The sequence below is a fragment of the Macaca nemestrina genome, chromosome 14, assembly GCF_043159975.1.
Source record: "Macaca nemestrina isolate mMacNem1 chromosome 14, mMacNem.hap1, whole genome shotgun sequence".
NCBI lineage: Eukaryota > Metazoa > Chordata > Mammalia > Primates > Cercopithecidae > Macaca > Macaca nemestrina.
In genome coordinates this window covers 6,963,451-6,986,491 of record NC_092138.1, presented here as the reverse complement: position 1 = coordinate 6,986,491, position 23,041 = coordinate 6,963,451, and the positions used below count along the sequence as shown (strand labels likewise).

Below are 23,041 nucleotides of genomic sequence, written 5' to 3'. Positions count from 1 at the left end.
CAATATTATTTAATCAGAAGAGAGGAGAATGGAATCCCCTATTTGGGTATTTAGCCAATGGTCATACAGAGAGAAGGAACTATGATCAGCGAAGATATTGACAAATGTCCAGGGTCTTTGATTTTATTCCTGTATTAGAGTTTTACCAAATTACAAGGAGTTTTGCGCCTAGGAATAAACTAATTTGTTGACAGCTTTGCCTCAATCATTATACATAACCTAAGTATGTTCTATCCAACCTGAAAAGCAAATGATTATTGAAATTTATATTAGTTATATTTTATCACTACATAATCAGTTTCTTTTTTTGCCAAGTTTGTTTTAATTTGTGTACCTAGATTAGGGAAAGGAAACAGAAAAAAAGAATTGTCAAACTTTTAATCACATCATGATATAAACATAGGATAGTTTTCTGAAAACAAGAAATTATTAAAGCCAGAAAAATAATATTTAAATTAGGCATACTAGTGCCTAAATTGAGAGACTTATTTAAAATGACTCAAGAAATCAGGGCAAAGCTACAAAATAGAGAACGACCTCTCAGAGGTTGACTCTTGTGAGAAGAGTTAACAGTGGGGTTCAGTTTTCAAGACAGAGGACAAAATTGTTTTCTCTTTTTAAAAGAGCAGATTGTATATTCAAGGGTCAAAATAATATTCATCTGAACTATTCCCCTACTCTCTGTCTTCATTATTCATAAGATTTTTTTCATTTAACATCTTTAATATACCTTTATATGCATTTTTATTAAATATACGTATGTAAAGTTTTAACTTCAGCTTTTAAAAATAAATATTGATAAATTAAATATCATTGTATTATCTAAAGCAATATACCTCATATAAATGTACCATCTTAATTTTAGCTTTGCAAAGAGCAAATATGTTATTACAGAATGGTGTATCACTTCTGTAATCTCTGTTCTTATTTATGCATTTTAGTCACAAAAGATTTCAGATGACAATATTATTTATTACCTTAATTGAATATTAGTCATAGGTCTTGAAGACAATTACAGATGTCAAAAATTATATTTAAAGTGTGATATAATCATTGTTGATTTTAAAAATCAAAGGGACAATATTTAAAAATCACATGAAGGGCTGGGCATGTTGGCTCATGCCTATAATCCCAGCACTTTGGGAGGCCGAGGTGGGTGGATCACCCAAGGTCAGGAATTTGACACCAGCCTGGCTAACATGGCAAAACTCTCTCCCTACTAAAAATACAAAAATTAGCTGGGGGTGGTGGTGCATGCCTGTAATCCCAGCTACTCGGGAGGCTGGGGTAGGAAAATCATTTCAACCAGGGAGGCCGAGGTTGCAGTGAGCCAAGATCGCACTGTTGCACTCCAACCTGGGAGACAGAGCCAGGCTCCATCTCAAAAAAAAAAAAAAAAAAATTACATAAAGGGTTGGGCATGATGGCTCATGCCTGTAATCCCAGCACTTTGGGAGGCCGAGGCAGGTGGATCTCTTGAGCTCCGAAGTTCTAGACCAGGCCTGGCCAACACAGTGAGACCCTGTCTCTCAAAAAAAAAAAAAAAGAAAAAATCACATGCAGATAACAAAAGTGAGCTGTTTTACACTATTATTTGAGGTTTACGGGAACAAATCTTTTTAGAAAACAGCAGTTGCTATTTAATTTAGCTAAATACATATATTTATATTTTTTATGCCTTTACATATTTTGTGCAAAGAGTGATAATTTATCTGACCCATGAAATCAACAGAGGAAATTTAGAAAGTATGAAATAATGAGGTTAGAGAGAAGACAAATAAATGTTTTTGAATATACTTAGTTTTAAATATATTGTGGGTACTAATATACTGTATTCAAGTATTCATACTAAATAGGAATATAACCCTTGATGTTCTTCATTCTTTTCAGAGTTGGGGTCTCACTGTCACCCAGACTGGAGTGAGCAATCATGACTCACTGCAGCCTCAAACTCCTGGTCTCCAGTGATCCTCCAGCTTCAGTCTCCCAGTCTCCTGAGTAACTGGGTCTACAGGCATGCACCACCATGCCCAGCTAGTTTATTCTTTTTTTTTTCTGTAGACATAGGAGCTCTCTACGTTGCCCAGACTGGTTTCAAACTCCTGGCCTCAAGGAATCCTCCCACCTCTGCTTCCCAAAGTGTTGGGATCACAGGCGTGAGCCACTGAGCCCGCCCACCCATGATGTTCTCCATACAATTTATAAACTTCTGCATTTATCAACCAAATGTTACAGTTCATTTAAATTGTACTGCCAAGTGTGGTGGCTCACGCCTGTAATCCCAGCACTTCAGACGGCCAAAGCGGGCAGATCACAAGATCAGGAGTTCAAGACCAGCCTGGCCAACACAGTGAAACCCCCGTCTCTACTAAAACTACAAAAATTCGCCGGGCATGGTGGCGCACGCCTGTAGTCTCAGCTACTCAGGAGGTTGAGGCAGGAGAATCGCTTGAACCCTGGAGGCAGAGGTTGCCGTAAGCCGAGATCGCGCCACTGCACTCCAGCCTGGGTGACAGAGCGAGACTCCGTCTCAAAAAATATATATGAAATAAACTGTACTTAATAGTACTGACGTTTTCTATATATATATATATATATTTTTTTTCTTTTGGTTTATCTAGTTATCTAGCTAGTCATTGTTATTTATGGACTCTCTTGGCCACTTCCGTAAGACAAGGACTTATGTTGAAAGACTAACACCCTTAAAACATTAAAAGTTTATTTTGTCACCCACCCCAATTTCGTTCTTGCTTTTTGTTTTTGCCCCCGGCCTATTTTAAATTGGTGCTTCTTCAAGTTCTGTAGGCCAAATTAGTAAGAGGAACTTTATCTAATTCCCAACTCAGAGTTCAAGGGGAGATAAAAGCCCTATTTAAATGGATAAGCCTATGTGTCTCTGCCCCTACCTGGACCACCTGAGTTGTGAAGTACGCTGGTCATCTTCTCTGATCATTTTCTGCTTGTAAGCAGGTGTCATTTTTGGAGAGATGGCGGGACCCTGCAGTAGTGGCCAGGAATTGCAGATCTGCCCGGACAGCATCTTAGGTGGTGAGACAGTATTTCTCTGCTCCATGACAGGGGTCTGGGTAAGACTTGCCCATAACCCATCTGCCATCTTTGTCTCAGTTTGTTTCCTCTGATCTGTCAATCTCTCCATTGACAGGTGAAAGACTGACTTCATCAGCATGGCATGGTTCACGTTTTTGGAGAGCTGGTAAAATAGCCTCATTGTTTAAAGGAATGTGTCTTTGTTCAATTCTTCTTGTCAGAGAATTTGTTCCTGAGTGTCCTCAGTCTTCAGAAACACAATTTACTGTATTCTGTGGGATAATTTATGGGGGTTTTTGGTGGGTTTTTTTTTTTTTTTCAAAAGTGTCACTTGCAAAGTTTTGTTTTTGTTTGATTAGTGTACAGTAGTGTCCCTTAGTCAGGGTTTCACTTTCCATGGTTTCAATTACCCACAGTCAAGCGCCTTCCACAAATAGGTGAGTACAGTACAATAAGACATTTTGAGACAGAGACTACATTAATATAACTTTTATTTCAGTATATTCTTAAATTGTTCTATTTTATTATGAGTTATTGTTGTTAATCTCTTACTATGCTTAATTTATGTTTACTTTTTACTGCTTCTTGTGTACTACAGTCTTGTATATACTCTCCTGAGTTACTTTGTCCATTGACTCCTGTTATATGGCTTTGGATATTTCTTTAAGGTGAGGGTTGGGCTACGTGGCAGTGTTCTTTGTGCTTGCGAGTTTGTTTTGTTGGTTGGGTTTTTTTTTTTTTTTTTAAATCTTTAAACATTTTTTAGAGATAGGGTCTCACTATGTTGCCCAGGCTGGAGCACAGTGGCCATTCACAGGCACAATCACAGTACACTGCAACCTTGAACACTTGAGCTCAAACGACCTCCCACTTCAGCCTACTGAGTAACTGAGACTACAGGCACGAAACACACCCGGCCTTTTCTTTCTTTCTTTTTTAATTTTTATGATTTTTTGCTAGATTTTGCCACCCTTTTGCCATCAACTTCCCAGTTTGTAGTCTGTCCATGTGCAGATCAAGTAGTTACACCACTTGGTATTGTTTAGGAATCAGTGTAAAATATGTCGCCAGTTATGTCTTTTAGCATAGCTTGTAATTCAGCCAACTTGACACATTTCTCCACCTTTCGCTGAGCCTGGCCAGGCTCGGCCCCTGGGAGTTTCAGCAGAGCATACCCAGGGCCTCAGGCACGACCTGTCTGAGAGCTTTGAACAGGGAGGACCCAAGTCCCCGGGGCCTTCCCCTCAAGGGTCTTCCCACCCCCTAACCCCTCCAAGCTTTGTTAGACCCCAGCAGGCCCACAGCAAATGACACACCACAGGTTCTCAGCCTCTTCTGTGATGTTCCTCTTCATTTTACCTGAGTAGAGAGGCTGTATCCCCACTATGGCCGGGGGTAAATCCAACCATTGCCCTTGTAGTGTTCAGTGTTGCTGGCTGGTTTCCAGTTTGTTGTAATGCCCGGTATACTATTGTAGTATGTGTGTGGTGTGGGGGGTGTGTGTGTATGTGTATGTATCTTTGTAAATCGATGTGTCAATGTATTTGATTCAGACTGTCCACCCACCTACTTGCTGATGTCAGAGACAACAAAGCACGGTTATCCAAAATAGTGATTTCCAGGTAAAGGGATGGGGAGAATAGGAGGGAGGTGAGACCAGCTTGCTCAGGTGGGTCAAGGGTGAGCTGTTGTGAGAGTCTTCTCCCAATGTCCCAAGTCTTCCAGTAACTGCATAAAGAGGTTACCCGAGTTTAAAATATATGTCTCCAGTACTCAAATGTCTCTCTGGGCCTCTGTGTATTTTTTTTTTTTTTTTTTTTGCCAGAGAGGAAGAGCTGTTATTTTTATTTTTCCTTTATAACATCTAGTACTAAAGACCGTCTTTGAGTAATGCCTAAATAGTTTATTGCTATTTTGGCTGAATGGATTCTTTTTCTCAGCTACATTCTATTATTTTTCTTTCAGGTATTTAATAAATGACAATGTTTTGTTTTTTCTTTTATGATGAATTAATCTTCAAAGTTGCTTATAAAGAGACAGAGAAAAAAAATAAGGAGGAACCACTAGGCACCTATTAGAATGAGTACCATAAAAAATACTGACAATACTGGGTGCTGGGAAGGATAGGAAGCAGCCGGAAGCCTCATGCATTGCCAGGGGAATGCAAAACGGTGCCATCACTTTGAAAAGGGTTTGACGGTTTCTCAAGAGTTAAACACACACTTACATATGACCCAGCAACCCCACCCCTGGGTTTTGGCCCTAGAGAAATGAAAAGTTCTTTTTTTAGACGGAGTTTTGCTCTTGTTGCCCAGGCTGGAGTGCAGGGGCCCAATCTTGGCTCACCACAACCTCCACCTCCTGAGTTCAAGCGATTCTCCTGCCTCAGCCTCTCAAGTAGCTGGGATTATAGGCGTGTGCCACCATGCCCAGCTACTTTTGTATTTTTAGTAGAGACGGGGTTTCACTATGTTGGTCATGCTGGTCTCGAACTCCTGACCTCAAGTGATCCACCAACCTCGGCCTCCCAAAGTGCTGGGATTACAGGCATGAGCCACTGCACCCGGCCTGAAAAGTTCTTTTCACATAAAACCTTGCACAAGCTTTACTTGTAATAGCCCCAAACTGGAAACAACCCAAATGTCTTTCAAAGAGTGAATGGCTAACATATGGTGGTCCAGCCATACGATGGTATTCTACTCTGCAATAAAAAGGAGCCAACTGTTGATACACGCAACAGCTTGGATCATCTCAAAGGTACTGTGCTAAGTGAAAGAAGCCTGACTCAAAATGTTAAATGCCATGTGATTCCATTTATAAGACATTCTTGAAAAGACAAAGACAAAAACTAAAATGATAGAGGTGTTCTGAACAGAATTTTTCTTTGGAGTAACGATCTCACTCTGTCACCCCGGCTGGAGTGTACTCGTGTGATTATAGCACACTGTAACCCTGAACTCCTCAAGCGATCCTGCCACCTTAGCCTACAAATTAACTGGGACCCATAGGTGCATGCCACCACACTGGGTTATTTTATTTCTAAAAATATTTTTGTGGAGATGTGCTTTGTTGATCAGGCTGCTCTCAAACTCCTGGTTTCAAGTGACCCTTCTGTCTCAGCCTCCCGAAGTGCTGGGATTATAAGTGTGACCACCATGCCTGGCCCAGAATTTTTTTAATCCATTCTGTGAATTCATTGTGTTTCTTGAAACTTAGTTAAATTCTGTCATTTGTTTTTATTTATTTTTGAGACAGAGTCTCACCCTGTCATCACTCAGGCTTGAGTGCAATAGTGCAATATTGGCTCACTGCAACCTCCACCTCCCTGGTTCAAACAATTCTCATGCCTCGGCCACCCAAGTAGCTGGGATTACAGAGGTGCACCGCCATACCCAGATCATTTTTGTATTTTTAGTAGAGATAAGTTTTCACCATGTTGGCCAGGCTGGTCTCAAACTCTGGGCCTCAAGTGATGTGCCCGTCTCAGCCTCCCAAAGCGCTGAGATTTCAGGCGTGAGCCACCGCTCCCGGCGTGGTTTTTTTTTGTTTTTTTTTTTTTTAACACTCTCACTCTGTCGCTCAGGCTGGAGTGCAGTGATGCAATTACAGCACACTGTAACCTCAAACTCCTCAAGCGATTCTCCCACTTTAGTCTACCAAGTAATTGGGACTATAGGTCCACACCACCACGCGGGGTTATTTTATCTTTATTTTTTATTTTTGTAGAGACATGCTTTGTTGTCCAGGCTGGTCTCCAACTCCTGGCTTCAAGTGACTCTTCCACTTTGGCCTCCCAAAGTGCTGGGATTTTAAAAATCCAGCCTAGAATTGTTTTAATCCAGTCTGCTAATTCATTATGTTTCTTGAGATTTAACTAAATTATCCTATCATTTGTTTTAAGTCTGACCTAGTATAAGCCCCGCATTTCTTTGATTTGAGCAACAGGACCACAAACAGTACTTCCTGGTTTTGAAGAATATGATCACTCTGTTGGTCGATCATAGTGATCCTCTTTGTATCCTCCAGGTAGAGGTGGGGGTGCTGTCAAAGACTCCCCAGGGTCCGCTCCCAGAGGTGGGCAGTTGCTACTATAGTCTGATTTCTGCCATAACTTCTGCCTATGTACATTATCAAAGCTCCCACTAACACTGAAGCCATCGCCTTTGGCTCTAGGTTTTTGCTTTTTGTTTTCACTGCTGTGGATTTGGTTAGGACTGCATTGAGTTTTAACCTGGATTTATTTCCTAAATTCTTGTTTAATGCCTTTTCTACACTAGACCATGAGTCAGTTCTTCATAGTCTTCCTAGACCGGAGGTTTTCCTTTTAAGTATGGCGTTGATTTCAGAGAGTCTTTATGCAATGTGACCTCGTTTTCCTGTTAATTTAGTTGGGATTCATCCCATACTCATCACCAACTTGACATTAACAGCCAAGTGGTTCCAGAGGTCACAGAACAGAAAGTCTTACTGGACAAGTTAAGCTCTTCCGAACACTTAATGTATTAAGTCAATTTAAAACACACACGGAGATGCAAGGGAAAAGAAATAGGGTTAGTTAGCAGACTTAGCGTAGGGCGTGAGCAGGATGAAGGGCCATGCTCTCTCAATCCTGGTACATGACAGTGTTCAGGTAGTGTGTCTGTCATCTGTCTCTGTCTCATCCGCTGTCCCTATGTTATAAGGACTAGTGTTGATGTTATAAGGACTAGTGTTGAGGTTTGAGCCAGGGTGTCCAATCACAGGAGGTGCCTGGCACCAAGGGGGCAAGGATGCCTGGCCCCTTGACCACTTGTCAATTAGCCTGCTGAGCAGATAAGGGTTTTATTTGCTTTTCTTAGACAGAGAACAGGTAGGGCTAGAAAGGGTGTCACCGATGGGTGGTTGAATTAAAACCTCATGAATATGTAGTGCCTCACGTGCCTCCTGTATACTTAGAGTAATGTATATTGGGTATCTCTCAGTCCATTCTCTCAGGCTTTGCTTGCTAACCACTTTCTTTATCTAACGTATCTTGGGAATCTCGTGGATGCCTTCCAAGCTACATACTTACTACTCATCTATATTTCTTTCTTAAGTTTCCTCCTTTCCACTTTTTTCCTTCCATAGCAGAATTGATTATTAACAAACACCACCAAAACATGCATGTAATGCTATGCATTTTATACTCTACTACAGCAACCTGTTGACAATGGGACTAGGGAGGGAGACAAAGCCAACATTCATTTTTGTGTTATCTCACATTTTCTTCTATTGCTTTTGTAACTAACACGGCTATTAGCAAACATGGCTTTCTATCTGTAGGCCAAATGAGCCTGCCAGTACCAGGTTCTAGAATAAGATCTACTTGCTCAATCACTGATAGAATTGGACAACTGCTGTAGCTGATACAAGTGTTTGCTTCCTCATCTTTGTGGGGAGCTGGTGCCCTAGAGGGAAATGGAAAGGAAAGGGGCTAAGCCACAAGGCATAGTGCCTTAAATATTAGGAAAGGAAACAGAAAAAAAATAGTTGCAAGCATTTAATCACATCGGAATATGAACATATGTGATAATTTTCTAAAGACAAGACATTATTAAAGCCAGAAAAACAATATTTAAATTAAGCATAGTAGTAAGTAAATTTAGCTTCTTAAAAATGAGAGACCTGTGCTTCAAGTGACTCGAGAAATCAGTACACTCATGCCTGTAATTGCAGCACTTTGGGCGGCCGAGGCGGGTGGATCACCTGAGATCAGGAGTTCAAGACCAACCTGGTCAACATGGTGAAACCCGTCTCTACTAAAAATACACAAATTAGCTGGGTGTGGTGGCAGGCTCCTGTAATCCCAGCTAATCAGGAGGCTGAGGCAGGAGAATCACTTGAACCCGGGAGGCAGAGGTTGCAGTGAGCTGAGATCATGCCACTGCACTCCAGCCTAGCAAGAGAACAAGGCTCCATCTCAGAAAAAAAAAAAAGAAAGAAAGAAAGAAAGAAAGAAAGAAAGAAAGAAAGAAAGAAAGAAAGAAAGAAAGAAAGAAAGAAAGAAAGAAAGAAAGAAAGAAAGAAAGAAAGAAAGAAAGAAAGAAAGAAAGAAAGAAAGAAAGAAAGAAAAGAAAAGAAAAGAAAAGAAAAGAAAAGAAAAGAAATTAGTATAAAGCTACAAAACAGAGGACAGCATCTTAGAGGTTGACTCTTGTGAGTTAAGAGTTCACTGTGGCGTTGTATACAGTTTTATACACACACACACACATACACACACACGAGAGAGAGGAATTGATTTAGCATAGGAATTGGCTCATGTAATTATGGAGGCTCAAGGAGTCCCACAATTTGTTGTCTGCAAGCTGGAGACTCAGGAAAGCCAGTGATGTAATTTAGTTTGAGTTTGAAGGCCTGAGAATCTGAAACAGTGAAATGATGGTGTCAGTCTCGGAGTCCAAATGCCAGAGAACCCAGAGTGCTGATGTCTGAGGCCAGGAGAAGATGGATGTCCTAGCTCAAATGGAAGAGATCAAGTTCGCCCCTCCTCTGCTCTTTTGTTCTGTGTGGGCCCTTAACAAATTAGATGATACCCACTCACACTGGGAAGAGCTACCTTCTTTACTCAGGCTACCAATTCAAATGGTAATCTTTTCCAGAAACACTCTTACAAATACACCCGGAAATAATGCTTTACCAGCATCTGGGTGTCCTTTAAGTCTAGTCAAGTCGACACCTAAAATTAAGCGTCCTGGTGGCCAACCGACTAAAGTCTGCATGAGGAGGTAGCACAGTGCTGGGGCTCACCAGCAAGTAAGAGGCACATTGCTTGCCTCCTCCACCCCCATTGAAATGTGTTGATTATATGTAATTTTGAGCTGTTAAATGCAATTCCACTGCAATTACATCATGAAACTGAGACAGTATGATGGGTTACTGACAAAAGTAAAATGGGTGTGAAAATGCCTCCATATGGAGACTCCATATGTGCATATGTTTTTGTGTAGGTTTGCATATATAAGCATTTTTAATATGGAAAAATATACATTAAACCACTTAACATTGGTCATCTTGAGGGGATCAGATTAGGGAAGGGGATGTTTTAAATTTTTCTTTCTATACTTCTATATTATGTTTCTTTTATTTTTTTATAACGTTAAAAATATTGTAAAAACCTTCTTCTCCACTTGAGTCATGTTCGAATGAAATCCCACTTACCAAGTCTGAACCGTCTTGGCGCACCATTATTAACTGAATGGTGCTTTGCATTTCTGAATGGCCTACTGTTGGAAAAAAAATCGGGATCCCTAACAACCGGCTGGATTTGAGGAATGGATGGAGCAGGTAGGAGGTGCCTTGGCTATATTAAAAAGCCACAAATACGTATTGTATAAAGTTAAATAAGTCACTATTAAGAGCTGAATTGTCTTCCTCAAAATTTGTAAGTGGAAGTCCTAACACCTGGTACTTCAGGATGTGATTATATTTGGAGACAGGGTCTTTAAAGAGGTAATTAAGTTAAAATGAGGTCAGTAGGGTGGGTTCTCATCCAATCTGACAGGTGTCTTTATAAAAAGAGAGAGTTAGAGGACACAGACACACACAGAAGACCATGTGAAGATGCAGGGAGAGGATATCATCTATCTGCAAGCCCAGGAGAGAGGCTTCAGAAGGAGGCAACCCTGCCAACACCTTATCCTGAACTTCTAGCCTCCAGAACTACCAGAAAATAGATTTTTGTTGTTTAAGCCCCTAGACTGTGGGACTTTGTTACAGCAGCTCTAGAAAACCAAAAGAGCCACAAATACTTGTATATCGTATGTCTTCATTCTAATGGTACATTAAATAAAAGATAAGTGCCTCATATTGATGTTTAACCATGTGTTTGATGTTCCTGTTTTTTAACTTTTAAAGATTCTTTCACAATTCCTCAGAATAATCCAATGCATTGAGAGAAATCAGGTATTCTTATTTTACAAGTGAAGAAACTGAGGCACAGAAGGATTAAGGGGCTTGACCAAAGTCTTCTAGCAAGTGGTCTCCTGAACTGACAGCCTTTCCATCTACCACGTTCAACCTATCAAATGGAGTATTTCACAATAACTGTCTCTGCTGGTGCTTATTTCCACATAGGTCACATTCATTCAGCAAACATATTGAGCAACTAGTTTGTGTCCATCTTTCTCAGGAGTTGAGGAGACAATGACGGAGAGAACACAGTCTCTGCTTTTGAGGGGCACATGGTCTAGGTGTGTTGACAGACACATGAACAATATTTTATATAATGTGAGAAACATACAATCACAGCATGAGTACGGCATTGTAGGGACACCAGTGAGAAGGTCTCTACAGATGTGGTAGAAACTGAGTGGGTCTTGAAGAATTCAAAGGAGTGTGTCAGACAGGGATGGGGATTCCCAATGGAAGAAGCTTCATGTGCGAAGGTGCAGAGTTGTGCAAGGTGGGAACAGGGATGCTGTGGGTGGAGAACAGATTGGAGGATGGCAGTGGGGGGCGGGGGAGATTTCATACTTGTCTACTAAAAACGTTAGATACCTTTAGCTTTATGACAGACTCACTGTGTTCTTCATTTTTCACTAATTTCACCAAGACAGACTTTTTTGGGGGCCGTTCCTGTAGATCTTACTTCTCACATTTTAATGAGTATGATGTATCACCCGGGGATTTTGTTAGAATGCAGATTCTAATTCTGAGAGGGGCCTGCTAGTCTGCATTTCTAGAAGACTCCATGTCAGATTCTCACTGCTGAAGCCTGTACCACACTTTGAATAGCAAAGCTTAGTCTGTAAAGTAAGAAATCAGAAGATTGGGTTGATCACATTTGTATTTTAGGAAGTTAAACCAGACAAACATGTGTAAAACTGGTTGTAAATGACTTGCCGCTGCGAGTCACACAACACAAGTTCTGCGGATACGTGTCCTGTGGGTTATGACTCATTTCAGGAATTCCTCAAATGGCGAGAATACCTCAAAGATTCACAAAATATGCATTCCTTGAATGTACTATGTATGTCTCTTCCTAATTTAATACTTTAGTCCTAGTGTAGAAATGGAATTTTAGTAGAATTCTTGTAAGTAAGTAGTATGTTTCAATTACAGGATATCTACAGCAAAAAAATAAAATGACTTACAAACAATACAAATAAAACCAGCAGTAGTTGACTTGGTGCCATCTTTTCTCAGGAACGTGAATAATGACTGAGTCCCATACATGGAGAACAGATTGCTCCATGCAAGGCCTATTAGAAGTTAACACCAAAGCAGATGTTCTTAAAGCTTCTGTTACCATTATAGATGCAAATCCAGACAAGCTGTTCCCATTTTATAGAAAAAGAAAAATGTAATAATAAATTGTCGTACTTACCTTAATGGCTTAATAAGAATTCATTAGTGAGCATTTCATAAGAGAGGATAAGAAGTTTAAAAATGTACTGCTTAAAATAATTAATACTTTTATCACATCAGAAGCCTAAGACATAGTAAGCAATAGCAGATGGTAATTTTAATATCTTATAAATATCATGAAGGCTGCTGGAACCCAAGGTAGAAAATTGCAAAATAGAATGACTTTGGGGTCAGTTGTAATTATAAAGAAGCTCAAAGATCAGAGACTAGATGGAATCCCTCACAAGTTTAATCCAGAGATGTTTCTCACAAAGAATTTAATAGGCGATTGCTTTCCCTCAAAGCCTATTTGAATGCTAGCCCTGAAACAATTTACAACTTTTAAAGGAGGAACTTGGCCGGGCACAGGAGCTCACACCTGTAATCCCAGCACTTTGGGAGGCCTAGGAGAGTGGGTCGCCTGAGGTCAGGAGTTCAAGATCAGCCTGGCCAACATAGTAAAACCCTGTCTCTACTAAAAATACAAAATAAATAAATAAATAAATAAAAATTAGCTGGGCGTGGTGGCACATGCCTGTAATCCCAGCTACTCAGGAGACTGAGGCAGGAAAATTCACTTGAACCTGGGAGGCAGAGGTTGCAGTGAGCCGAGATCACACCATTGCACTCCAGCCTGGGCAACAAGAGCGAAACTCTGTCTCAAAAAGTAATAGTAATAAAATGAAGGGGGAACTTATATTCTATAAAGAGCTATCTGGTGCCTTGAATCAACACAATTCCTGATGGATTCAAAGCCAAACTTTATGTAGTTTTCCATTGCCTCATTAAACTGCTCTGTGGTAGAAGCTTTTTCCTGACCACTGGAAGAACACTAGGGCAGGCTCTGACTTTCCTTGTTCATTTTTAGGTAATAAACAAGTCTTAGGCATTTTATAAGACAAACATAGCCTCAATTTCAAAATATAGTGTAGGTGTCAAAAATAGTTCAAAACTGGAAACGATCTGTAAGGCTATCTTATCCATTAAAACCCAAGCTGGTGAGAAGAAATACGGAGAAGTAGAAATAGAGATGTGTGTATATTTTTAACATTTGGAAATATCTAAGAGCTTTAAACTGAGATGTCAAAATGTGCCTTAGTTTTTTTTTTTTTTGTAAAAAGCCAATTAGCTGATCAAGTATATGAAGAGCTACCATTCCTCTACCTCCAATCCCTCCTCATACAAAGCAGTGGTCTTTACTGGGGTCCAAGGATGATGCCCAGTATGTTTACAGAATTATCCTTTGTAATGCAGGGAGAATATTTGAATTATTTTTCATATTTATTTGTCTGAAAATAAGATACATTAAGCTTTAATAATATTTATTTTATTTATTCCTGTTTTTGAGACAGGTCTCCACTCTGTCATCCAGGCTGGAGTGCAATGGCTCACTGCAACCTCTGCCTCCTGGGTTCAAGCAATTCTTGTGCTTCAGTCACGTGAGTAGCTGGGATTACAGGTGTGTGCCACCATGCCCAGCTAATTTGTGTATTTGTAGTAGAGACAGTGTTTCGTCATGTTGGTCAGGCTGATTTCAAACTCCTGGCCTCAAGTGATCTGCCCACCTTGGCCTCCCAAAGTGCTAGGATTACAGGCATGAGCCACCCCGCTCAGCAAGGTTCATTAATATTTAATGTTCTAACTGACTTTAGTACCTGCACTTTCTCTCTCATCAAATAGATGGATGGGTGGATGGATGGATAAAAAGATACATAGGTAGATAGATAGATGTATGATGTATGTATGGGTACATAGGTAAATAGATAACGGCTAGATGGATGAGTGAATGGGTGGATAGACAGATGATAGATAGATGATAGATGGTTGATAGATAGGTAGGAAAGTAGATAATAGATACATAGATAGATGTCCTTTCCTTCCTTCCTTCCTTCCTTCCTTCCTTCCTTCCTTCCTTCCTTCCTTCCTTCCTTCCTTCCTTCCTTCCTTTCTCTCTCTCTCTCTCTTTCTTTCTTTTTCTTTCTTCTTTTTTTAATAGCTAGGACGGTGGGATAAACAAAAGTTGGAAACCACTGGTCTAAAATACCAGGACATTTTTATTTTGTGTTTCCAGAACCTGGCAAGGTACTACTTAATTTATTCAAGTTGTTTCCAAGGGGTACCATTTAAGAGGGCTAATTTTTGGATGGAAAGAACAGTAATGCCAGTAGTACACAGGTATTATCTAACCTAGAAAATGATAGTCTTGAAAAGGTAGTCCTAATTTTCTTGTATCAGAATTTACTTTGAATAATGCTACAGGAAAAGAGCTGTATGATGGAGGCTAGGGCAGGCATGTGCTATAGACGTGGAAGCAGAAGAGCACCCAAGATGTGGGGTCATGAAGAATGTTGTCACAGAGTAGGGAAGAGCAGAACTCTTCTACCAGGCAGACACCCAATACCACACACATACACACACACACACACACACACACACACACACGGAGCACTAATGGGAGGAGAACCGGGCCTTGAGACCTAGGCTTTCATGCCCCCTTCTTTTGCCTCCCAGAGGCCAGTAAAGCCTCTCTGTGGGCTTCCTGGGTTCTGGGGAGAATAGTTCACATCAGTGGTATGAAATCACGGCTTTCGAGACTTTAATTCAGTAGAGACCTATCATAAGAGATGCATTTTACATTGTAAATGGAAACTTATCAGGATGTGTGTTTCTTAAAACCACAGCTAGACTTGCTACCTTGAATGCACTGCCATGTCATCTGTTCCTGCATCTGAAACGCTGGCTAGCGTCCATGGCATTAATGGCACAAGCCAGTGCAGTTGCAACCCACAGTCTGGAATTCACAGAGGATGGGAGATATGCTGGGAAAGGTTAGTGTCAGCTGAAATGTTGAGGGCCTTAAGTTTCAGACGAGGAGGTTTAGGCGTTGTTATTTGTAACCAAGAGGGTCTCCTGAGGTTTTTAGAAGGTGGGCAATGTGGCCAGACACAGTGGCTCATGCCTATAATCCCAGCATTTTGGAATGCCAAGGCAGAAGGATTGCTTGAGCACAGAAGTTCTAGACCAGCCAGAGCAACATCATGAAACCCTGTCTCTACAAAAAAAAATTTTTAAATTATGGTGGCACAAACTTTAAATGTAAAATTTAAAAACTTTAAATGTGACGTTTTAAAAAAAATGGTGGCACTAACCTGTAATCCCAGCTACTTGGAAGGCTGAGGCGGGATGACTGCTTGAGCCATGCAAGCAATCATCAAGGTCAAGGCTGCAGTGAGCCATGATTGCACCACTGCACTCCAGCCTGGGCGACAGAGTGAGACCCTGTCCCCACAAAAAAAGAAGGTGGGCAGTGTGTCTCCATGTGGGCTTTGGGGAGATGGTCAGCCTGTAGCAGTGGGCACAGCATGGTAGACGGTGCAGGGCTCACTGGCACTGGGGACAGTGGTGGTAGCCCACAGACTAGTTCAGGCTCTTGCGGCCTAAACTGATGGGATAGAATAATCACTGTACTTCTCATCCTCTCCTCCATGATTTTTTTGCCCTTAAAAATGCTACCAGCTCAGACCTAAGGCAGTGTTGCACAGTGATTAGGAGTGTGGCTCTCAAAGTCACCTCCTTCTCCCCACGTACCCACTCTGTGCACATGGCCAAGTGACTGACATTTCCCTGCCAAGCTCTGTGAAAGGCTATTTCTGGGACACAGAAAGAGCTCTCAAAGTACAGTGAATGTTAGCGGCGTCGTGCAGAAGCCCAGAGTACCACACTTCCTCGGGAGTTGGGGCTCATGGAGTCCAGCTGTGCCAGCCATGTCCCCAGGGAAACAATTCCCCTCTGCAAATGCAGAACATTCCTCTGAAGCAGCTTCCAAATCTGCTGTCACTCGCAGCCTGGTCACCTAGTTCTTCAATCACAATTGTGGGAAGAGGGGGCAAAGGAAATGCCAGCAGGGCTCTCGCCTTAGCACTCACTGTGACTGTGTATGTTTAAAGTACATAAAAGGCATACTAAAAAATGACCTGTTGTTCATTCTTTCTTACGCTTTCATCATAAATACGCGTTACTGCACGTGTAAGTCACCGTTTAAGTTTTGGTATGCTATTCATGGTACTGAAATAAAACAGAACTTGGCAAGCACATTAGGCAGGGACAAATAAAAGTAGCAGGCTCTAGCCATCGCTTGTATTTTCTTCTGCTTAGCCATTTTTGATTGCTTTCCCCAGTTATTTATTTATTACCCAATATGAAGCACAGAGAGGAAAAAAGAAGTTTGAATTTTTTTTTTTTTTAAAGAGACAAGGTCTCGCCGTCACCCAGGCTGGAGTGCAATGGAGCTATCATAGCTCACTGCAGTCTCAAACTCCTGGGCTCAAGCAATCTTTCCACCTCACCCTCCCAAGCAGCTGGGACTGCAGGTGCCCACCACCACCTCAGCTAATTTAAAAATTTTTATAGAGACGGGGTCTTGCAGTGTTGCCCAGGCTGGTCTTAAACTCCTGCTTCAAGGGATCCTTCTGCCTTGTCCTTTCAAAGTGCTGGGATTACAGGCAAGAGCCACCCCACCTTGGGGCTTTCACCAGTTATTGCAGCATACTTTTCTTTCTTTCTTTCTTCTTTTTTTTTGAGACAAGGGCCTCGCTCTGCTGCCGAGGCTGGAGTGCAGTGGTGTGATCTCGGCTCACTGCAACCTCCACCTCCTGGGTTCAATCGATTCTCTTGCCTCAGCCTTTTGAGTAGCTGGGACTACAGGTGTGTCCCAGCTGTATTCTTTGTACTTTTAATAGAGACAGGATTTCACCATGTTGGCCAGGCTGGTCTTGAACTCGTGACCTCAGGTGATCTGCCTGCCTCGGCCTCCCAAAGTGCTGGAATTTCAGGCGTGAGCCACCATGCTCGGCCTATAGTACACTTTGCTCTATCCTAGAACTTTCTGGCCTGAGGCTAATTTACTCTCAAACTTAATGAATGGGAAGAGTGACACTTCCCTCGTTTCTGCCTTATTCCATGACTCTGAGGAGGTGCTAAGACGCATCTTTCTACCTGGAGAAAATGAGTTTTTAAATGTGTTTTGCAAGCTTTAGGCCTAATTTGCATGTTCACAGCAAGTAAAGTGGAAAATATAGAGAATTATCTTGATTTTTCTAGAAACACACTCATTTACAATATCAAAAAATTCGGAATATTTTCCCTTGAATTATCTCAGTAGTTATCCCAATTTTGTTCTGTACTGATGTTGGTATGATATTAGGTGCCACTTGGGGCATACAAGACAAAAGCAACTACAAATTGAAGAAGCAAAAAATAACATCATGATAGTTATCATACTTTGCAGAAAAGGAAGAATAGGTTCATTACAATCCACCATCTTCAGTGACCCTGGCTCTGCCGGGATTTCACTGCTGTTGAAGTGTTCAGAACGCACTAATGTACCCAGGGAAGGAAGAGCTCTTCAGCTTCTCCAGATCTTTTTCTTGACCCCTGCTCACCTGCTCTCCTGACTCTCCTACCTGGATTCACCTTTAGCTGATGCCCCGGTAGGTCTTTCAGCAGCAGTTACAAGGTTACGTTTCCTCCAGCCATCTAAGTGAATCAAAGGCATTTTCTTAAGCCTGGAATTCAAGGTCCTTTGGCAACTGGTTCTATGTTTATCTTTGAATTCTGTTACTAATCCTCTGAATAAATTCCCTTCTGCAATGATGCAGAGTATTTCATCACTTTACCACGCCCTGCCCCCAACAGTAGTATTCATGCCCAACACGTCTTCCCTGCTCATCCAAGTTCTAAATTTTCCTTCTCATCTAGGTTCTTTCTTTTTCGCTTTCTTTTTTTTTTTTCCTGAGACAGGGTCTTGCTCTGTCGCCCAGGCTGGAGTGCCATGGTGCAATCGCGGCTCACTGCAGCCTTAACCTCCTGGGCTCAAGTACTTGTCCTACTTCAGCCTCTCGGGCAGCTGGGACTACAGGCGCACACCACCACACTCGGCTAATTTTTAAATTTTTTGTAGAGATGGGGTTTCCCCATGTTGCCCAGGCTGGACTCGAACTCCTGAGCTCAAGCGATCCTCCTGCCTCAGCCTCCCAAAGGGATGGGAATACAGTTGTGACTACCACACCCGACGAATCCAGGTTCTTTAATTGCCAAAACGTCCTTTAGTTTCTGCCCAGTTCTGTTTTCTGAGTTTCTTTGGTCGATACATTTCTTTCTTTCTTTCTTTCTTTTTTTTTTTTTTGAGACGGAGTCTCTCTCTGTCGCCCAGGCTGGAATGCAGTGGCACAATCTTGGCTCACTGCGGCCTCCGCCTCCCGGGTTCAAGTAATTCTCTGCCTCAGCCTCCTGAGTAGTTGGGATTACAGGCACACGCCACCACACCCCGCTAATTTTTGTACTTTTAGTAGAGACAGGGTTTCACCATCTTGGCCAGGCTGGTCTTGAACTCCTGACCTTGTGATCTGCCCGCCTCAGCCTCCCAAAGTGCTGGGATTACAGGTGTGAGCCACTGCACCCAGCCAGATAGATTTCTTTCTACATATTCTACCTCTTGATAATGTACTCTATTGGCTCTTACTACTTCTAGAATTTTGGTCTTTACAAGTAGATTTAAAACTCTTCACAAGGAGATAGTCTCTTTTTGTTATGTTTCCTTTACAGCACATTGCACAGAACTGGGTATCCATTAGGCGATTCATGGTTGTTGAAAATGAGCAGGTGGGGGTGCTGCAACCCCTGAGATCTAGATAAGATGACCTCCAGGTCTTAGGTGCATGGGTCATCAAAGTCCAAGTCTCCCTCCAGATTCTGCAGGTTTCTCAGGTCAGCCTTCATGGCCATGGCCTTGGGCTCCTGCTTTCAGAAAGCTGCTCTGCAGAATGCTCACTCACATACAAAGTCCCGCAAACAAAAACTCACTCGCAAAAAGCATTTCTGAGTCTAGTAGGACCTACTGAAAATCTGAGGAGGAAATATTTTGGCCTGTTTCCATTCAGCAATGGAAACTCTTTCGAATCAGACGGTGGCTTTCTGGGTCCTGTGGCTGCCCACCCACAGGGAGTCTGCACTGGCTTTTTAGCCAGGCAGGGTCCCCTCCCTTCTCTCTTCTCCTCCATCCTCTTCCTTTCAAAAGTAATCCTCCTCGCTGCCCTGAAAAAGCACAAACCACCACCATCATCTGACTCAGTTTCTCTGCAAAGAAACTGAACTATGTTTGTGCCAGGCATCTATAAACATCACCGTTTTTAGCGTTTCTGCTGGGACCCTGGTATCATATCGAAGTTCTTTTCTCAGAAAGAAAGTTCCCTCTCTCACTGGAAATCTGACATAGCTGTTAGAACAACTTTTTTTTTTTTTAAACCCTGTTATACTGAAATATGTTTACTTCAGGGGTTATTAATTTTAAGTTTCCTTCCTGTTCTTCATCTCCCTTTTGTTAGATAGATATGTTATTCTTGAACAACTTCCTTTTTCTCTCTCCTTTCCTACCTTGATTTCTTCCATGTGCTCTTTCAAAAGTTTCTTGACCTCCAGAACCTTGGACTTTATTAAGGTATTTTTCCCAAAGTAACCTTTTCCTTCTCAAGTGGATCAGATTGACAAAAATGAGGTGTAAAAAAATAGCCGTCATACCTGTCTGGGCTACTTAGCTGAACTAGTTTCCTTTCGAATGCTCTACAGAAGTACTTCTGTTTGCCTGTCTGTAGCCTTATCGATACTCAGCAGACAGTAACCACTCTTTGCCGGGCTCCAGCGTGACTTAGCAGTGACAGCTTCTCTCTCCCGACTTTCTAAGTAGCGCCTCTTCGTCACTAAGTGTCATCTGTTCTCCGGTGCTCATATTACCCTGGGTCTTATTTTCATTAGTTCTTGAATTAAGTTTTTCCTTACGTCCACTAGAATCAAAATAAGCAACCTCTGGGAATTACTGCCAAGCTCGCTCTCTCTCTCTCTCTCTCTCTCTCTCTCTCTCTCTTTTCCCTCGAGATGGAGTCTTGCCCTGTTGTTCAGGCTGGAGTTCAGTGGCACGATCTCAGCTCACTGCAACCTCCACCTCCTGGGTTCAAGCAATTCTCCTGCCTCAGCCTCCCAAGTAGCTGGGATTACAGACGCACACATCACTCTCGACTAATTTTTGTATTTTTAGTAGAGACGGGCTTCACCATGTTGGCCAGGCTGGTCTCGAACTCCTGACCTCAGGTGATCCGTCCGCCTCGGCCTCCCAAAGTGCTGGGATTACAGATGTGAGCCACCATGCGTGGCTGACTCTTTAAACCAGTTGTATTTTATATTACCTTTCCAGAAGATATCCTCGTGTACATTTATCTGGGAAGACTATGGTTCATAATTCTGCATATTCTCTTACTTCTGTATCCTCACTGGCATTTTGAGTATGCCACAATTTCACATCCTTGGCAAGGTTTTTTTTCTTTCTTTTTTTTTGAGATGGAGTCTTGCTCTTGTCACCCAGGCTGGAGTACAGTGTCACAATTTCGGCTCACTGAAACCTCTGTCTTCCGGGTTCAAGTTATTCTCCTGTCTCAGCCTCCTGAGTAGCTGGGAATACGGGTGCCCGCCACCACACATGGCTAATTTTTGTGTTTTTAGTAGCGACAGGGTTTCACCATGTTGGCCAGGCTGGTCTCGAACCCTTGACCTGAGGTGATCCACCCGCCTTGTCATCCCAAAGTGCTGGGATTACAGGTGTGAGCCACCACACACGGCCACAAGTTTTTCTTATTTAAATTTTTCTGGTGCAGGTAGCTGGTGGCCCAGCCCAAGACATCTCAGTGGTAATTATACTACACTTCAACAGCTCCCCACCTCTGCCCCACAGAACAGAGAACAACACACACCAGGTGGGTGCTGCCAATGATTTTCATTTCTGAGAAATAATTCATAGTTTTCAAAAATGAGCTTAACAGCTGCTAGTTTTTTTAAAATGTAACATGATTTCTTTTAAGGTTTTAATTAACAATGGCTGTGTGTCAAAAAGGTGCCTATTTGTGAGGAATTTGACTTCAGGAGAGGAAACACGTGTGCGTATCCGTGAGCAATGGAAGATCTACACTGATGGGGTCTGTTTTTATTTGGGAATGTTTGCTGGTTGAGGATAAAAAAGAATAGTTATTACACAGTTATTATACGTCTATACAAGTAGATGCTTAGACAGCAGTTTCACTGATTGACAGAGGAAAGCCACTTTGGATGCTCCTTTTCTCATGCAGGTTGGAGAGATGCCTTAGTCTCATTTCCCGGGTAATGGGGGTAAGAACAAAGTGCCTGACCTGACCGCCGCTTTTGATGGCCAGCTGGGAGTTCCGACAAGTCAACCTCTCAGAGTCTCAGCATTCTTCTTTATAAAAATGGGCACAAAATAAAAAACCGAAAACCAAAAAAAGGCCAAACAATGGACACAGGATACGCAGCCTTCCTGCGGGACGCACGCACAGGCATGCACCGCACAGGGGAGCAGGGGGCTATGGGGCGCAGGCCCCGCCCGACCCCCCGACTCTGCCCTGCGTGGCTCCCTACTGCAATTGGCCTGGCTGGTGGCTGTGGCTGCTGTGTCCTCGCCCAGCCAATGCCCCTGAGGATCACTCAGGTTCCCCACAGGCCTCTCCTGTTCCGTCACTGGGGCGGAACCCAGTGGGAGCTTTCTTGGGTTGTGCCTGACTGCAGCTTCCTCCCACTATCTGGGCCGGCCGGATAGCCACCTTGCTGGGAATTCTTAAACCTTCTAGAGCTCTGAGGTTTGTGTTTCTTATTTTTGAATATACATTTATTTGGTTTTAAACACATCTTCTGTCATTCTTGGGGGCTCTGTGAGTGGGAAGGAGAGGCGGTGGTGTTTGGTTGGTTAACATCATGAAACCAAAGTGTCAAGGTGTAATTTTACTTTACATTGCTTGGTCTCTAGTGGGATTGGAATTGTTTGTTGATGATATTCCTTTTATTCCTAAGGAGTTACATTTTTTTTCTTTTGAGATAAGTAAGGTCTTGCTCTATTGCCCGTCTGGGGTGCAGTGGTGCCATTGCAGCTCACTACAGCTCGAACTCCTGGGCTCCAGCAATCCTTCCTCCTCAGCCTCCTGCAGTTAGGACTACAGGCATGTGCCACCATGCCCAGCTAATTTGGGGGGAGTTTTGGGAGTGGGGGTAGAGACAGGGTCTCACTATGTTGCCCTGTCTTGGCTCGAACTCCTGGGCTCAAGCAATTCTCCCACCTAGGCCTCCCAAAGTGCTAGGATTATAGGTGTAAGCCACCACCCCCGGCCACGAGTCACATTTTAAACATGATCCCAATGATAACTTCGATCCTTGAAAAGGCAAAAAAAGGCTAAGGAAAAGAGTTCAAATGATGACACCTGAGTGTGTTACACACCATGAGCGCTAATATTCACAGATTACCGGGGAAGGTGCTGTTTGCTTCCGCACTGCTCTGAGAGATCAAAGTTCTTCCAAAAAAAAAAAAAAGAAAACTACTCGAGATTTACCTTTCTTGCTATTATCTACTTATTCTCCCTTTCAGTAGCCCAGAGTGTAAGGCTGATCCCTTTTTGGACAATTTACCAATAGTTATCTTAGTGTTTTATCTTACTTCACGGCTACAAACTCGCCCATCTCCTTTGGAAAGTCTGCTGTTGCTCCTCTTATCAAGTGTGCACCCCAGGTACGGAGGACAGCC

The 23,041-nt window shown here is 42.4% G+C and overlaps 1 long non-coding RNA gene across 1 annotated transcript in view; it reads left to right on the top strand.

Moving 5' to 3' along the window:
* The window catches only part of LOC139358082 (uncharacterized), a 39,959-nt gene extending 18,738 nt beyond the window's left edge, over window positions 1-21,221 (top strand). The window contains exon 3 of the long non-coding RNA XR_011612333.1: window positions 21,114-21,221. This is a non-coding gene — a long non-coding RNA (uncharacterized lncRNA). The remainder of the gene's footprint in view (window positions 1-21,113) is intronic.
* Window positions 21,222-23,041: the final 1,820 nt, after the last annotated feature.